The following is a 14815-nucleotide window of genomic DNA, read 5'->3' as shown; positions in this document are numbered from 1 at the left end:
ACATACAAGTCTGTTTTATTGCCTGCAGCGATGTGACTGTCCTTGACTCGCACATCCCCAAAACAGGCTGAGGGAAGAGTCTATCATTTAAACGGGGAGGGGGCATTGGGGATTGTATGGAGATAAGCAAAGAAATGCAGGTGCAAAGAAAAATAGTTTGTCCTGCGTGACAAACAAGGAGTTTGATGGAGCTGCGAAGACGTTGAGAGAATAAAGCAAAACAAAACTACAAAACTAAGCTTGCTTGCTCAGTGGGTACAAACGTGCAGATTTTCAAAGTGGATGAGAACGATCAAACAATGCCACAGAAGACTTCGGGAAACATAAAAGGAACCTCATGTATCATTCTGTTTTATCCGCCTAATGACCGCTGCCAATGGCAAAGGCCTTGGATAACCCTGAAGGCAAATAAGCCTTTTAAAAAGATGAAGTCCCTCCGCCCTGCCCCAAGAGCACCACTCCAATGTTCCACAGCCTTATCTCTCTCCGAGTGTCGTGTCAATCTGTAACAATCAGCCAACACTGGGAGGTTCCTTCAAAGTCGGGCCCCAGAGCGAGCGGGCGCTTATCTCGGCCGCGGAAACTGCAATTAACCTGTAATCAAACAGCGTAATGGCTGGTAACTGTGTTACAATTGAGGGCCGCACCAATAATGGCCTACTGAGTGGTCGCCTAATAGAATCTGGCAGATCCTAATAGACTCTGTGATATCACTGAGCTCCATGTTAAGGACTCTATAACTGCACTGTGGTAGGGGTGATATGAGGGGGATTCGGGTTATGTTTAGGAGAACAAGGACAAGGACTCTGCAAAATCCTAAAATTACCTTTGTACCAATGAGTTTGACATGCTGTTAAATCTATGTCAGAGCCGTTAACTGTGAAATTCATCATAAGTGTCTTCACATCTGTGGTATGGGAATATATATATATAATTATATATATATATATATATTATATATATATATAGCAAGGTACGTTGCTCAGTGTATTTACCAATCCATTTATCCCACTGAGACTTGGGGAGTGCTGTGGGAATACTGTATATCACCTCTCTACCTCCCCCTCCTGATGCTCTGTGTCTTTTCTCTCTAACCTGCCTGTGAAGGCTCCACTGAGGTGGAACAGTAACCCCCCCCCCACACACACACACACACACACACACACACACACACACACACACATACATACACACACACACACACACACACAACCCCATCCCACGTAGGGAGTCGCACAACCCCATAACGCACACTCAAATCTGTACAAAGAGCATCTCTCATCCTGAAAATAAAGGATTCTGAGCTTCTTTTTTTCCTACCATTGCTCGTGTGCCGCCTTATGTTTCTTGAATGACACTCTTTGGGCTGACACCCGAACAAGAAGAGAAAAAATGTGTGTGAGAGAGAGCGAGGGAGAGAGAGAGGGGGGGGGGGGGGGGGGAGAGGGAGAGAGAAAGTGCTGACGCGCAGTGTGAGTTGGACAGGACCTTAATTGATCACTCGTTCAGGAAGAAGGGAAGAGGGGTGGGGGGTGAGGGGGCTAATGGTGGAGAGAAGGGGTATGCTGGGTAATTCAATGGATTTATGAGGCACGGGAGCGGGGAGATGGGCGCTCAGACAAGCATAACTCAGTCACGGCGTCATATGAAAGGCCACCACACTAGATCATGTCACAATGGAAAATATGTACTGTAGAAATAGAACTCATATAGAGACAGATGCTTCGTGCAACTATTTTAATTTATTGTATATCGTGCAACAGTAATCCATGGACTCAGTGAATAAACTCTTTCTGTGTGTGTGTGTGTGTGTGTGTGTGTGTGTGTGTGTGTGTGTGTGTGTGTGTGTGTGTGTGTGTGTGTGTGTGTGTGTGTGTGTGTGTATGTGTGTGTGCGTGCGTGTCACAAAGTCACTCTCTGTGTGTCAGACCATGGCTACTATAAGAGCCATGGTTATATTTTTGTATTGTGTTCTTACGGTTAGATTTTTATAATTTCTTCTGTAGCTAAGACAAAGCGTACGCCATCTCAGAGGCTAACTCCATCTCTTTGTGAGGTTGTGGAATGTGCAGTGCTAGCAATCACAGAGCACTCAGATTTACTGTGTTCACTCAGATGGAATAAAAGTAGAGAGTAGATGAGGTAAAAATGTGTGTGTGTGTGTGTGTGTGTGTGTGTGTGTGTGTGTGTGTGTGTGTGTACGTGCGTGTGTACATCCGTGCGTGCGTGCTTGCGAGAACATCCCCTGTGTGTGTGTATCTGTGAGTGAGGGTGGGTGGGAGGTTGCCATTGGGCTTGTGTATGCACACTTGCACAGAATCAATCCGTTGTTTGTTTTTCCCTTACTCGCCTAATAAGCGAGCTGGGAGGTAATACACTCGGGTCGGCTTCAGATATTTCACCAGATGGGAGGTTTAACTAGACTCGACTGGCAGCGCATTATTACGCCTCATGCTAACTGAGTGTGTGTGTGAATGGGAATAGCAAGGTCTCAGTTAGAGATGGCAACACTGCAAAACATACAGTATACGGTAAATGTAATATTTAGAGAACTGCCGTCTCAGATAGATAAGTTATATGCAGTACACAAAGGGCAAGCTCACAGAAATGCCAAGCTGTGCACTGGACACCACAATGTGCAGTTGTGCATACGGTGAAATAAATACAGGCATACACAGACGGGTGACACATAGAAGGAAAACGACTAAATGTCTATAGTAAGGTCACTCACAACAAGCCGCCAGAACAGCTTCAATGCGCCTGTCCCTGGAACTGGAGGGATGGAACCATTCTAACACAACATATTCCGTCATGTGGCATTTTGACTATGTGGTGGAAAGCGCTGTATAACACTTCGGTCCAGAATCTCCCATACGTAGGTGTTCAATTGGGTTGAGATCTTGTGGCTGCGACAAGAGACAAGTGGACCCATACCATGCCAGGTAAATGCCTCCCCCACTGCATAGCATAGCCACTGAACCACTGAACCGATCTTTTGGTGAAAGCCACACATTTGCCCACTTGTCTACACTTGACCATAACGTACTTATGCATTGGCCTTTGTAATGAGGGTTTTATCTTTTATGCACTGCAACCCTACAATAGCATCCCTCTCTGTACTACTAAACTAGACTGACTGTTATGACTGTTATTGCTGATCACATACTGCATGGACATTCTCACACATTATACCTGATGAAGAGCTGCTCTTGTTTATCCTCACAACTTTCTGCTGTCTTTCCCGTAGATTGAAATGCAAATGTCACTTTGGTCACAGTTTGCTTGCTTGCACTGTTTTCTCTATTTGGACATCGAAGCTAGGACCAGAGTCAATAACAAACCCGCTTTAATACAGCGCAGAGCAGTTGGCAGCAGCATTCCACCACATCTTCAACCACTTGCTGAGGCTGAAGGTGCTCCAACTAGTGTCCAGGAGAGGATGCTGCATGCATGCTCTCAATGACTACATGAAGTCACAAAGCTCTATGAGTGACTGGTCCTGCACTGCAGTATCTGAAGCCCCTGGTGAGTGACCCCCTGCAGTTGTCTTGCAAAATTGGTGTGGATGATGCTATCATCTATCTGCTCCACAGAGCTTACACACAACCTGGAGAGGCCGTGCAGCACTGTGTGTGAGTCATGTTCTTTGACTTCTTCAGCACCTTTAACACCGATCCATCCATGCTGGCCAGCTCAGGAGTTAACAGAGGTGGCCTTGGATTATGAGGTACCTCTCCGGCAGCCTGCAGTGCAGTCTGTCATATGTGCCGGTGAGCCAACACCAGTGTTCTCTTATGACTCCTCCATTATCAACTCCATCACGGATGATGACGAGTACAGAGCCCTGGTGATGATCTTTGTAGGGAAGTGTGACAACAATCACCTCCAGCTCAACATTGGAAGGACCAAGCTAAGTAGCACATCACCATCTGTGGGGATGAGTTGCTGTGACGTGAGTACACATGAACAATAAACTGGACTGCACCGACAACTCAAGCTGTTCCTCAGGGCCTTCAATGTGTGCAACAGGCTGCAACAAATGATCTACCAGTCTGTAGTAGTAGTCATTGTCCTCCTATTTTGCCATGGTCAGTTCAGGGAGTAACATCAACACAAGGGACTGACCAAGCTGGTGAGGAGCTGAACACAACAATCTGGAGGTGGTTGTGAACGGGAGGTTGAGGAGGAAACAGCAGGAGGATGACAAGCCATATGATAAGCTAGTATGGAGTTACAGATTCATCATACCCTAGCACAAGACAGAGGCGACTTGGTCAATCCTTTGTGCCACAATGTTCTGTTCTGTTTTGTCTTTAATCCGGCACATTTCACCTGTAGCAACGTTTACAGTAGGTCTTCACTATGTCAGCATGTCATTCAATGCTGGTTCATATAATTCAATGCTGGTTGTATCATGTATCATGTTATTTTAATATCTGAGTAACTTTAACTTCTGCCCTATGAGGGGTGGTGGTTGCAACGTGTCGCGATGCGAGCATTGGACTCATTGTAAGCTTGTACTGTATATCAGCTATTTCCATATACTCCAGATACAGTGGGGTATGTGTGAATAATTGTGCTTGGCTAGGCATAATCTCTATACACTGTTAGAGGAAGTTAAATCAAAGTCAACAACATTAAAAGGCCATTGGGTGCAAGGGTATTTAAAGAAAAACAAATCGAATGAGCTTCTGTTTAGAAAAGCATTATAGTGTCGAAGTCGCTTCCTCTTCTAGTGACAGGTACTTTCTCTATTCCTACAGTGTGTAAAGGGCAGAAATTGAGTGACCAGCATCAGTGAAATGTGCTGCAACATAAGGATTTTTATATCTCTTAGACTTAGAGCAATATTCTGCTAAGTGCGAAGGATCCCTGGCTAATAAGCCTTATATGCTTTAATACATTATAATTGCCCTCTTTAACTAAAATAAATAAATAAAAAACACCTTAAATATTGTATTTATTTTAGAAAACGTTCATCTCGTACTCAAGCGAGACAATGCCTATCCCAACTCGATGATGTCATTTGCCCATGTGTGGTCCAGCCCTATGGAATATACAGTACGTGCAAATAAATCCATTTGCAAATAAAACATTTAAAATATTGATTATTAACCTTAGGAAGTGTTACGGTGTTTTTTATTTGCACATGCAGTCCATAGCAATTTTTTATATTTAAGGTGTTTTCTTTTGGGAGGGCCTGAATAGGGGTGTTTGAACTGAAGACAGTACATGTTCATCTGCTGTTGCATTAAGTGCACGTTGTGGTGTGATAACTGAAAGAGGAAGGTCAGAGTGGACTAATGCATCTCTCAATTTTCTGCTTGGTGAGAATACTTTTTGAGGAGTCACTCAGTGTTATTAAAAACACCCGTTATCCTAATGCAGCGCATTTCATCACTGTCCATTACATACTGTATAGAGAAAGTAGACCTACCTATACATGTGCCTAGAAGAGGTGATTTTGACAGTATGCTTTTGACAAGAGAAGCATTTCCTTGCCAGCAATGGCCTTAATGTTAACTTTTGAAAGTGTATTATGATCTAGCACAATTTAGCCTACACATCTTCCCTCTCTCTGTTTCCTAACTGCTTTATTTAATATATTTTTGCGTTATATAAATTAGATTGTTTTTCTATCACTTATTTTTCTATATAATTTTTTATCAAATATTTTTGGACTTATTTGTGATGTGCACATCATAAACGTATACATTAATCTACCTTTGAGATTCCACCTCTACTTCCTATAGCATTCTCTCTCATATGCAGCTAGGAATCTTTTGGTTTCTGGCTTTGTAAACTGACTTTGCCTGCCTAAAATTATATTAGGTGTTTTTCGTGATGAATTAAAGACATTATTCTCTTTATTTCAACTATTTTATAATAAGATGATGTGTTGATAAATATTCCCAATGTTTTTGTTTTTTTCTTTATACCGTATATCTCTCGTAACACACAATACACCATGGGCTCCATTTTTCTCGCTTTTTTGCAGACACCAGTATTTGCGCCTAGAGGTGTGGTCATGGGCGTGTTGGCACACTTTCCCCTAAATTGCTATTTTGGTCACATACATTTGGGAAGGCGATAGTGGAGTTTAGAAGCACCCGTAAACCGTGCCAAATTAGTTTGGTAGAGCGGCGCGCCTCAATGGAGATGTCCAGGCACAGAGTCAGGCTGCCTCATCTCTCCTTATTCTCCTATTGCATCTCTTTGTAATTTTCCTATAATCAGCAGAAGTGAGTGCCTGCCACTTCCTTGTGTCCATTGTGTTTATATAATTGTGTAGTCAAAGTAGTTATTTGTGCCAGGCATTGTGTGACGTGTGCAATTCCATTTGTTCGTTTAGTTCATCACCCCATCACCCCAATTTTTTTAAATGGGCGAGATTTGAGCGAGTTGTGACTCAATGAAAGGAGGTGTGTTCTTGGCTCTGTGCGGGGTTGGGCCCGGGGGGAGGGGAGCAGGGTGCATCACAAGTCAAGGCAGCATCACATCACTCTTCCATGGGCTATAGACCGTAAGGCTATGAAGACTATAGAACTGGGCATAACGGGCAACGGATATGGGATCTCTTAAAGGCAGTGGACCGTGGACCGGTGATTGGTTTAATTATTCTAACGCCCAAACCACACCTATGCATAATATAAAGGGTAACGGAGGTGTTTTAGGGATTTAGACAGGTAACCAAAATACCAACTTTAGTGGGGGAACACCACTTTTAAATCCCCAAACAGTGTATTTAGAAAGATCGAACGAAAATGTAGCCCCATGTGTTCCATCCCCTGTATAAATCTAGTGAAATGACATTATATATCCCATTATACGTTGTACACTGCAGTTGACTGTTTGGTCGAAACTTGGGTGTTTGTTTAATTAAACCTGCATTGCATCGTGGCTATATAAGTTGTGTGCCTGCTTTTTTCATTACTCGTTTGCAATCCCGTCACGCCCACACGGATTATCTGTACAAACAATAAAATGAATACTGGTGGACACATTACATTTAAAGGACACATAAAGATCCATCTCAAACAACAAGTTCATGCATGCAAAATGCATGCTTGTGTTACAGTGAAATGAGATCCAGCCTGAACACATCCTTCAAACATGCACAAATGCACGTTAAAGCAGGCGTGTACAAATGCATGTTAAAGCAGGCATGCACAAATGCTCGCACACACACAAAAGCCCAGCCTCCTCCTAAAGCATCTCATTGCTCTACTGTAAGGCCATATCCCTGATGTTCTACTGCTGGATCAGATCGATGCCTTTTAATTACCAGGGGCCGAAGCAATGGTCGATACAGCTGATGTAAAGAGAGAGAGAGAGAGAGAGAGAGAGAGAGAGAGGGAGGGGGAGAGAGAGAGAGAGAGAGAGAGAGGGAGAGAGAGAGAGAGAGACAGAGAGAGACAGGGAGAGAGAGGATGAGGAATTTAAAATGAAACAGATTTGAAGAATAGAAAACAGAGAGAACATAGGAATGATGTGTGCGGGAGAAGAGAGAGAGAGAGAGAGAGAGAGAGAGAGAGAGAGAGCGAGAGAGATGGGATTCTCCAGACAATGATTGATTCTCTCTTCTTCAGCCAGGCCTACCTGGGGAAGCGTCGTTAAGTCTGATTAAGTCTGCCAAGCCACATTCATTCAGGGTAGCAACCACCATTTAGCCAGCACGGACTGCCTCGGTCAAAAGGTTAAGTGGACACCAGGCGTTTGTCCGCAGCAGACTCTCAACCCACAATATGTCAACGTTTGCCTGGCTGTATTTCTGTTGGTCAATTGACATTTACACCCTGTATCTTTCATATTAAGCTAGGACTGATTGGTTACTAACTTACTAGGCCAATATTACTGGCCAAGTAGAATTTGTGAAGTATAACCGGACTGAAAGTCATGGTGCTATGAAAAATAACAGCATGTCTGTGGCGACCCTGTGAGTCTCTGACAGAATATTGTTGATGTCAGTCTTGCCCAAATATGGATTTCCTTACGGCTGACATGATAAATTCATTGTCATGTCATTTGTTTACAGATATTTCTGGGATTGTGTTCCTTGGCCTGCTGGCAGAAAGACATTTGATGCTGGCGAGACACGGCCAAAGCATTTCCAGGGATCCCAGTCAAAAACGTTGACCCCTGACATAAAGGACCTACACAGCCCAGGGTGCCACCCATCGGAAATCAACCTCGCACGCAGCAACAGAAAGTGTAATGCTACCTGGATGGAAAAGCAATAATTATGGATTGGAGACTTCAATGAATCTACCAACTGTGACCTAGTTTCTGTTGACTTAGTTAAGTTTCTCCTCTGCTATAGCCGTTAAGTAACTGCTCTCTGCGGCCATGGGCTTTACAGTAATTCCGACCTTGATGGCAGAAGTAGGTCAGCTTGCCAGAGGTGGACCATCCCAGTGGAACATTATTAGCAGCTTTACTTGCCTCCCTTGTGCCTCTTTGCCCAGAATAAAGGTTCTCCATTCTAATTAAATGTGATAGCAGCCAACCTGTGCAAGTAGAAACATGAACCAGCTCATAGGAAATTCTATTGACAATTACCATTGTCATCCAAATTAAAAATATCTATTCACGGTAACTGACAAAATTGTGGACATCACACAATTTCACGTATGATTTATTATTTTTATTATTAATAATAATATTTTGTATTATTATTGATATACAGTACATATTATAATTATTTCCCTTAATTTATTCAGCTATTTATGTCACATTTGGGAATGAAAACATTTCATCTGAATGCATTTGGCTGATGAATTGCACAGAGATAAACGCAGAACGTGCCGAGCTGGTGTGTATGCCGACCTGCAGTCAGCAGAAAACGGTACCATGGGACAGCTCTAACGAGATGAGCATTATGACCTCAGCAGCAGCGATGCAGACAGCATTCTATTTGTTCGGCTCTGCAGAGCTGCTAGTTTGATTATCGCGCAGCCTTTGTGGGCCATTTTTATTGTATCTATATCTGTGAGCTGTCTTTTAAAGCAATTGCCCTTGCTCTCTCAATGAACCCACCCACGCATGCACACTCACATGCATAACGGTAAGCCAAATTCATACTTAGTCATGCCAAATTCATACTTAGTCGTACAGCGGTTTCGCATGCCAAAAATTGTCGATCTACAAGCTCACAATTGGTGTTTTTTTCTGATTGGGTGTAGTGCACTATTGCAGAATTTGCAGTGGTAAACTCACACCAAGGGGCAACTCAAAATCTCAATGCAGTGAAGGCACACCTGTATTCATACTGTAGGTGTACTCATAGCTACAGTACAATCTCACATGGCACGATGTGACACGTTGTGACCTTGTAGAAGTACCATTTTCTACAAAATAGAAATACCAGATTGAAAGTGGTTAAAAATAATTGTGCAAACAAAGTACTAATATATTCAATAAAATACGAATTAATATTATTTTGTCTAGTTGTATAATAAATTGCAATAATAATGTGTGGTCAACGGTCGTCACAAAATACCAAGACACAACTGGACATGTCTCACAGCACACCACTGTGGACTGTGAACCACAGCAATAGTGCCTCAGCGTTGATACAGTATATTTGCAATATGTTGACTACAACGGCAAATTATGACCCTTATTGAGAACTGAAGTTTGGAGAATTTCTATAGAAAAAAGACTTCCATGACCCAGGGGTAGCGGGAGTAACATCAGGACTTAGGTACTCTATAGTTGCAATGTTGCATGCCTTTTTTTCTTTCTCCACTGTATCAACTAAAGCGAAATAAAGTGGGCAACAGTGTCAGTGTCCTCAAAGTACCTACTGTCTAACCCCAAAGCCCCTTTAGTGATTTTGTTCTGCGACAAAGGTGTGTTGTCATAGTATTTAAAGGGCAGTGTGAGCACAAATTTGCGTGCTGCAACATAAACATCTCCATCATCATGTAATCATCAAAGTGTCATTATGGTAATTATTTTGTGGTGGGGAATAGGCTATAGTGTATGTATATACTGTAGGTATAGCCGCTATACGTCATTTAACCGTATGTATAATGTGCTAATGCTCCTTGCCCCTAAACATGTTGTGTTTCCTACAGACATGGGGAGATTGTGAAGCAGACTTTCTGAATTTTTGAAAAGGTTAGCTGTGAGTCTGGACAGTTATTGATCTGGAACAGAGTGTCATTGTGGAAGCATGCACAATGGGATTCTGCAAGACACGCTTTATTGCTTTGGTCTGCAGAGTGGCACCCCATTGTATACTGAAAAATGGAATTCCTGCATGCACACATTGTTTACCTAAATTACCTCTGCAATGAAATTTCGCAATGTTGAGGAAGATCTTTCCTTGCCAACAAAATGAAATGTGTTTTAATCAATTTCAGTGTTGACTATTGTGTGCAGTAATTCATCTTTTCTTAGAGGTTATGATTTTCTATTTGCAGTTTTCTTTATTCCCTGCACATGGAGGAGAGAAAGTAGTTTTTGGTCACTGGAAGATTTTAGAGAGCACCGAATACAACCCTCCCGGGAACCGAAAAGGAACCTCCCACACAAAATAATGATAAACAATAATAGTATAATATTTCACATGGATAACTATCAAGCCATCCAAAGGATTGTGAGGCAAATGGTAAATCAATCTCTAACATGGCAGTGTCGGACTCGATCTGTGCCAAACTCTGCTAATCCCGGATGTTGTGTAGTACGTGGAATCCTGTGGTCGCCAACTCGTCATACACTGCAAAGTCCTGAGTGTCAATTTAAACATTCTGGGTTTTGTTGTGTAGTATGGTTAGTTGTTAGTACATTATCATACACAAAATTATTGAAGCTGTCAATGACTCTTCACACATTTAACACGGAGTACAGAGGGTTAGTACCCTAGCCTGCCAAACCCGGAATCTCCGTTTTCCAGGGTTTATATTATTCAATCCATGTTTTTATCCGATCAAATCATTAGCTACCGTTCGTTAGCACAACAGACCAAGTGGGACAGTGGCCGCGGCCATTTTGAAGATGCGCGCATCCACTTCCATTGCAATCCCTGGATTCAAAGCCCTGTATCTCAGAAACGACATTGAGGGGCCGTTTCTGGGGAAGACATGTTTTCAACGGTCTGTAGCAGGCGCTGTGATACTCGTGGTCAGGTTTTTCCACCACCGACCGATCAACCGGTCAATACCGGTCAATACACCACACACAGCATTTTGTCATTGTAACATGCGATTACAGATATTTGGCTCTTCAAAGTAAATGTTGCGCGCGATAAAACCTTGGCAATACGCTATTAATTAATGGCGGCGGAAATTGTTTAAGACAATGTGATGCAATGTGATTAAATAGTTATAAGCCACAGTATCTTCACTGCATCTAGCCGACATCATTTATAGTAATACTAGTTGTGTGAAATAGGACAACAGGTGCACTGCAGCTGCGCATGTATAGCAACATGTATCCAGGCATTGACACTAAGGGTTGCCCACCTGCCCCTGGCAGGTAAATAAAACTTTCAGTCAGATGGAGTTCGCTTTCAGTTTGCCCGACTGGACAAGTGCTCGTTTGAGAGGGGGACACAACAGTCTATAAACGCAACATGAGATTTCTCCATATATGGGCATAAAAGGGACACAGACAGATGGGTGGAACAGGTACAACGGGACACAGAACTCCATATATAGGAATAAAGAGACACAGAGAGACAGATACAGAAATCTCCATATATTGACACGGGTACAATATATACTATTCAATAGATATTGCATGGATCTCCAACTTCCATCGTTACATAAACTCTATATATGGGCACAGGACACATAACTAGAAATGCACTTTGTCGAGCTGCCAAGTTGCGCAAGTTGGCCATGAATGGCCTACTTGTGCGCAAGCAGAGCGCGCAACTTATCTCTGACTCTTGTCAACTTAAACATGTTTTTAAATAAACACAGTTACTTCATCACTGATTGGCCGAGCAACACCATCAACACAAGGAGGCGATCCAAAGGGACCACGACATACGCAGCAAGCTGCCAACTCGCGCTTTGATTGGCCATGCAACGCACCGACGTACGCACGCAGTGCCCTGATTGGCCGAGGGTGTCAGCAACATACGCAGCCGCTATTACTTGCGCACGCTATGCTCGCGCAAGTAATAGCTGGGTGGGGCATTCATTTCCAACTTGCATCGTTCCAAGTAGGCCACTCTAGTATCTATCTATAAATGCACCAAGTCTCTTTATGTCTGTAATCCACGTAATTCGGAAACCCTAGATCTCCATATATGTCTTCAGTAAATTAGCATTACAGACAGACAGAGACATACATGGAATAAATAGCAAGTTTTGAAATTAAAGTATACATTTGTCAACAGCGGTAATAAATAAAATATGATAGTGTAAGACTTTTCTCAATAATATGGGCCATAAGAAAGTCTATATTTTTCAACAGAGGTAATATATATGTCAGTGTAAGACATTATTGAGCCATTATTACATTATGAACTTTTATTACATTATGAGCTGCTATGTGTTCGTTCATAATGTAACACATTATTACATTATTAGTATTACATTATAGAAAAATCTGTTATTAGTACGTTATGCGCTCATTTGAAGAATTAAAGAATAAGGTCACGAATACACGCGGCCGAAATGTGTTGGCAAAGGTGGCTGGCATCTCCCTTAGAGATAGGGTGAGAAGTTCAGTCACGTGAGGGAGACTCTGCTTCTTCGCCTGGGAAGGCATCTGGTTAGGATGCCTCTCGAGCGTCTCCCTAGGGAGGTCCTCGATGCACGTCCCACTTAGCCTGGGTAAACCCCTCCCCCCTCGCCAGATTTGAATGAAATGTTGTCCAGCAGGGGGAGTGGGTTTACCCAGGCTACGCCCCACTGGGAGGAGACCTCAGGGAAGGCCGGATAAGCGGCTGAAGATGGATGGATGGATGGATGGACCAACGGATTTCATGAGGGTCTCAAGTGAAGACAAACAAATAGTTTGACTGTCAAACTATTGGTTTCACTTTGTTAACACTCTCAAACGTTGACAGTCCACTGCAGATTGACCAGATAATTAAAGCAAGTGTAAGTCTATTACAAATGTGGGTTGGCAAGTATAAGGAATAAAACAGTAAGACGCGCAAACGCGGGAAGCGAACGCAGCTCGTACATATTTGGGTTTTGGACGTATAGCTGCTTTGGGGACTCCTTATATGGTTATGGCTGAGTCATGGTGACGTAATCACTCAGCTCCATATATGGGCACAAAAGCAGGACAGACAGACACACACACACACACACACACACACACACACACACACACACACACACACACACACACACAGACAGACATGATCTGCTAGGTCTCATAGTAAGTGCTCACAGCATTCGCAATCACTGCATTCGCAATAAGCACATCCAAATTTGCCAGCTCGAAGTACATTACATTTTCCTCAAGTGAGTGACAGTAAGATATGGATTGACCAAAGTCACTTCAGTGCGATAAGCCAAAATGTTTCTCGTTGGGAGTTTTCTTAGTCTCTATAGTAACCTCTCAGGTATGACTTCAAGGGCAACAGCTTTGAATGAATTGAGACTCCCATGTCCCACTTGATTGTAATGAACAGCCATAGGATACTTTTTTGTGAATAGCCTTTGGACGGGACTATAGTACTTATGTCACACCCGTCATCAATCAGCTCATTGTTAATTGTGTTAATTAGAAATGCAGTAGTTTTGTCTTCAGCCACAAATGGATGTTAGATTTCAGAATTCTCCAGTAGCTTTCAATATGCAGAGAAATATGTCAATGTTTTAGACTGAAACATAACTCCCCCAAGACAAGTTTGGTTATCTTTGAAACAGACAGAGAAAGTAGGCCAAATTAAGTTTGGTTAAGGCTCAAAGTGGCGAAGTGTTTCTCAACTTGGGTCCTGGGGAACTGGAATAATGGGGTTTTTCTGGTCCTGTGGGGACCACTGACCTTGGCCCTTTTCAGCGCCAAAACATAATGATGTCTTCAGGGCAGTCTACTGATCATTCCCTCCAAGTTTAATGAAAATGTTACCGTTACCATGCTAACAAATGAACAAAGAAAGAAAATAAGATCACAATACAGTGATTGTCATGCATTGTGCAGGAAAGGAAACTAGTATGTAGTAGTAGGAAAATATAGCTAGCTTGAATGAAAACCAGCAGTTATCTCAGTGTCCAGGACCATTGTTAAGTAGACAGAATTCCAGCATTTGGCAGGTAGCTTTTATCAATACCCCACTTTACTTTGAGCAATTTCCATTGCATATAGACTGGCACCGTTTTAATACCGGTATATAAATTATGTTCCCAAGTGTGTTTTCATTATGTCATTAGCTAATCAAATGTTGTGAATAAAGTATTGCGATGGTTCAGTGGGCTGGGGTGAAAGCATAATGCATGGGCTTTTGAGTGTGGCTTGTTCTGTGTCATGCACAAAGCCTTAGTGACCCACGTCCTGTCTCAGAAAAATGCCTTACAATGTCTCAAATTATATATAATCAAGAATAAATGCCACCATGACCTCGTTATTCCAGTCCACACTCTAGTATTTTGCATTCAACGGTCCATTTTATCACTAGACACCATGAATCTCATTTGCTTGAATGTCCCATGCATAAAATATAGATCTGCCCCTCTTTGCCAATAAAACCATCTTACACAATGATTTGACAGCAACAGAATTACAAATTATTTCACATAGTATACACAGTCTCACTCTCACTATAACTGACAGTGAAGACTTTGATATTGAGTGTTCAAATTTTCTACAATAACCTACAATTTTAGGCTGTACAATCCCATTA

Source organism: Protomyctophum bolini, assembly GCF_963924005.1.
Source record: "Protomyctophum bolini genome assembly, chromosome: 17".
In the NCBI taxonomy this organism is placed as follows: Eukaryota; Metazoa; Chordata; class Actinopteri; order Myctophiformes; family Myctophidae; genus Protomyctophum; species Protomyctophum bolini.
This window is presented reverse-complemented; position numbering follows the sequence as displayed.